Source organism: Montipora foliosa, chromosome 9 (assembly GCF_036669935.1).
Source record: "Montipora foliosa isolate CH-2021 chromosome 9, ASM3666993v2, whole genome shotgun sequence".
NCBI classification, from domain to species: Eukaryota; Metazoa; Cnidaria; class Anthozoa; order Scleractinia; family Acroporidae; genus Montipora; species Montipora foliosa.
The window spans coordinates 41,768,943-41,773,942 of NC_090877.1; the positions used below are offsets into that span (position 1 = coordinate 41,768,943).

At 39.8% G+C, this 5,000-nt stretch overlaps 1 protein-coding gene across 3 annotated transcripts in view; it reads left to right on the forward strand.

The window, feature by feature from the left end:
* The window catches only part of LOC137970008 (cytosolic carboxypeptidase 2-like), a 71,785-nt gene that overhangs the window by 37,893 nt on the left and 28,892 nt on the right, over positions 1 to 5,000 (forward strand). The window lies entirely within an intron of this gene.

Here is a 5,000-nt window from a genome sequence, read left to right on the forward strand (position 1 = left end):
TAAGTTCAGCCACTTTTTACCTTGCACAGTTTTAAAGTTTGTTTCAAATCCTCCACTGAGTTCGCTTTGACGTCAGTTCATATGACACTGGGGCACAACCAACTTGATTTTGAATAGAATTGTTTGCAGACAGGGGATGTGGAACACTTTTGTTTACACTGGGTGACAGCCTGTGCAACCTTACATAACATGCACCACAGCACCTTAAACTGCTTATGAGGGCCACACAGCCAAACTTTTTTCCAAAAAAGTTTTCTTAGCTTCAGGGAACAAATCATCTACTGACTTTGGGAGATATGTCCAGGTTTGACTCTAATTAGATGCACGCGGATTTCAATAAGCGTCACGAAGTGTCCCCTTGCTCTTCTCGCCAACTTCAACATCACATGTGTCTCAGAATACAGACAATTTATGTCACAAAGTGTCTCCCAAATGCTACTCTTTAAGTGAAGATTAGCTGTTGCATTTACCCAAAGCTAAAAATAATGCTGACCTTTACCCTTACCTTATTGTTGAAAATAGGTAGCAAATGCTTAGACTTAAAGGGACACTTTGGGCGTGTATCTAATTAGGGTCGAACCTGGACATAAGTGGACTTTGGTAGTGACTTTAAATGTTTTAGCTTGTACAGGGGAGTTGTGCATTTGGACGCTGAACATCAGAGGCGGATAGTGGCATTCCTACAGGCTTGACATTTTTCCTTTAACATCATTTATGGGACGAGATTCTTCCTTGTAGGTTTCTTACATATACTATAAGTAAGTACTGATGAAGACATTGTTTACAATATCTGAGGCTCAGCTGGGACTAGTTTCTTTCTTTTTTTTTTTTTTAATTCTTCCCAAAGATCAAACCTTCAATAACTTTTTTTTTTAACTTTGATATAAGCTAGACTTAACTCTAGTGAATTGGAAAATGAAACATTTGTGACAAATTTTATGATAAATTCAACTCAACAATCGAAATTGAAAGTTGACAATTGAAGCTAAGCTGAACACAATCTTGATGTGTAATTTTAAAGGAGGAACTGAAAAGGAAACACTTAAACACTGGGGGTCTCACGAATCTTTTTACGGAAGAAGTGTACGGGAGATAAGCTGAAAATCAACTCTAAAGGAACCTATCCACGAATACTCAATACCTTTCAAAAAAAAAAAAAAAAAAAAGGACAAAATTACCTTTTGCAAGGTCTAGCGATAGAGTACACCGAGCTGTAACGACAACAGCAGTCCGAAAACGATCTGTAGGAAACCTCACTGAACCGTAACGCAAGTGACAGAAGCTGCTTCCACATCAACTTGACTACCTCTAACTCGAATATCAGATCACCGGTCACAGACAAGGCAATGACAAAAGAACTGTTCACACTATTTTAATAGAAGTATAATAAGAATTCATCCTAGGTTTGCAGTCTCAAGATAGTCCAAAAGCAAGTCTTGACACTAATTCTAGACTGGATCTCTTATTAGCAGAGTCGGAGAACTCGAAATCTTACGGCAGAAAGATCTTTTCGAACAATTTGCGTACTGGTTATAACCTTGCAAGAAGGTTAAACTAAATACGATAAATTCACCGCTTCAAAACCTTTTTCAAAGCTTTACAGATCTTTCCGAAGTGACTGAATGAAATACCTGTGTAAAATGGTTGGCTAATCGCTTGCACTCAATACAACTTCTATGTGCTCTTCCACCGCGACACAATATGGCCGACGGTACAAGTCGTGATCTGTAAGTAAGATGCGCGCAAGCTCTTATGGGATTTTTGGCCGCTGGCGCGCTTTATTGCTCGATGTTCAAAAAAATTTCGTCTTAAACATCTTATGATGAAAACAAGCGAAAAAAGTTTGACACAACGTTTCGGTGACTCCATGTCATCATTTTCAAGTGAAAAAAGAATAAAGTTTGACAACTTAATATATACCGTACGAGGCGATAAAACGTAAAATATGCATGTAGTGCAAAACTATTTCTTTAATTTGTCACTTTCTACATGCATATTTTACGTTTTATCGCCTCGTACGGTATATATTAAGTTGTCAAACTTAATTTAATTTGTCACTTTCTACATGCATATTTTACGTTTTATTGCCTCGTACGGTATATATTAAGTTGTCAAACTTTATTCTTTTTTCACTTGAAAATGATGACATGGAGTCATGACATGGAGTCATCGAAATAATAATAATAATAATAATAATAATAATAATAATAATAATAATAATAAATTATTATTATTATTATTATTATTATTGCACAACTCTAATTGTAAAGGAAATGGTATCTTGGACTTGCAGTTCGTTGTGCAGGGAACAACTATCTGCAGTGGGAACCTGAGAAGTTTCATTGATCAATAGGGGTCTGTTTACGTCCTCAAAATTAGTATAGTGATCCTTAGATTTGACTGCAAGGCTATCAAGACATAGAAAGAGCTTCTGATTTTCGGCCTGCTGTACCCTCTTTTTGCTCTTTTTGGGTCATAAGCAGGGTTTTCGACAGTCTTGTAAAGAAGCGGACATATTTCTGAAAGCACCGGACGTGAAATTTTTTGGCGTGCAAGGGACCTTGCGAGCGCGCAAAGGTGCGAGCTACCTATAGGGGGGTTTGGGGGTCTAGAACACTCAGAAACGCTGTTTCCATTGTTTGTGGAACCCAAGAATCAGTTTTCCAGGCAAGGCTGGAGTTCACTCAAATTCTCTTTAAAAAGTAAGTGAAAAATTCTAATAATAAAAGATAAAACAAACTCAGGCAGGGGTGGCGCAGTGGTGAGAGCACTCGCCCCCCACCAATGTGGCCCGGGTTCGATTCCCAGACTCGGGGTCATAATTATGTGGGTTGCGTTTGTTGGTTCTCTACCCTGCACCGAGAGGTTTTCTGCGGGTACTCCGGTTTCCCCTCTCCTCAAAAACCAAAATTTGATTTGATTTGCGTTGTTAATTTCAATTTACAGTGTCCCCGATTAGTGCTCTACGGCGCTAGAAGATTAGACACTTAAATAAAGTTCCTTTCTTTTTTCCTTTCCTCGACACCCTTCCAGCAGAGCCTTTCTTAACTCGACGAGAAAGAAAGTACTCTGCAGAAATGGTGTAACGTCTTTATTGAGTACACGCAAGCCGTTTCTTGGAGACAGTTTCAAACCCAGGCCAATTCTCGATCGCACTCCTTAGACGCCATATTGATTTTCGTACTGAAGGCTCGATTTTGATCTTCGTCTTGTCAAAGATATGATGCGCACGCTGCCTAAACTGGTTTGACCGGGTCATCACTCGTGGCCATCCCTCAAACTGACATTTCCCTCTGTATTCAACTTACACGACGTACAATCTATTTCGAACTTCACATCTACTTTAAAGAAACTAACATTTTAAACATTCTGAGAAGATTCAGAAAAGGCGAGGCAAAGAGTTGTACTCGGATTGATGGCGCTCTCATTGCAGTTTCTGATATCCACTCGACTAACGACCCAAGCTACCGAAAAGTCAATTTTTTTTAGAGTTTTAACATAGTGGTACCCAGCAAAACAAGTGAAAGCTAACCGGTCTCAAAGTGGTTTTTAGACCAAAATACTGTAGATCAGCGCGGCTTAGCTCAGAAACGCTATTTCCTGTTGAACTAAAGCTCTATTTCTGCCTATTTTCATTCCTTTTAAAGCGGAAAGCTTGTCATAAAATAAGATGGAATATTGCGTCGTGTAATGGTTACGAAATGTCCAATGTCATTTTGAGGGGTGGCCATGTGTTAACCGTTTGACCTCAATCTCGACCCCAGAGCTCTTCTCTTGACTAAGGGAGAGAAGAGCTCGTGAGAACCCTAAAACAAAGTGTCTTCTCATTGGTTTTCGTGAAGAACAATCAAAAGCGTCTCTAATTGGAGCATTCATGTTAGCACGAGGAGTGAGCAGGCGCAGTAAGTTTCAAATAGCCAATTTTTGGCTACAAGAACCCTACGGCGCATGTTCTCCTACATAGAGTTTCCCAGAGCCTTGGGTCGATCGGAGACTCTGGTGACGAGAATGGTTTGACCGGAGTGACATGGTGGGCATCTACTGTGGACTTATTAGATCTGTGCTCGAGTATGCTGTGTGTGTGGTCGGGCCTTCCTGTCTATCTTTCCGATGTGTTAGAAGCAGTTCAGAGGAGGGCGATGCTCCTTATCTTTCCGCATGCCGATTATTACACGGCCCTTTGCAGTGCTGGGCTCGGATCCCTCGCGGACCGCCGCGATGCCATTTGCGCTAAATTTATATCGAAGGCTAGGACATCACCTCCTCTCGGCTATATCGTCACGAACCGGTGCACTATTAACCATGGCTATCAATTGCGTTCAGGTCTGCAGCGCTATGAGCAAGTTAAAGGCCACACTGAGAGATTTAATAATTTTGTAACTGTACGTTTCCAGTGAGGTATATATGACCCACCTCTGTAATTCAGGAGTCTTATTTTGCAAGAGTGGCGTTTAATAAACTATTATTATTATTATTATTATTATTATTATTATTATTATTATTATTATTATTATTATTATTATTATTATTATTATTATTAGCCCAGAAACTTGGGCTGTGGCGACTTAAAAGACTTGACACGATTTCTGCAGAGCCTTCTGGTGAGTTTTAGAGAAACGTCCGGTCTCCGGCCTCAAACGAAAACCCTGCATAGGTGATTTTTCAGAGCATGCAAAAGTTGTAGAAATTGAAAATTTTCTGAAATTTACAAGGCATGCTTTGATCAACTAGCATCAGTTGTGTTTGTTACAGACCATGTTTTCACGAGCGGTTTTTCATGTCGCTTAGTGAGTGACAACCGAAAATTCCATGAAAACAGTTCCTTTCCCAACTCGCTTGAAGCGAGTCGACAAATTTCAAAAGAATTCTCATTATATTTAAGTCATCAAACCAGGTAGCTTAAGCGAGTTGGCAATTACTTTCGGTAAATGAGGAGCCGCTTGCGGTTATTCGAATCGGAAATACAACAGGCCGGCGTGCTATTTTTATCATTTTTAGTA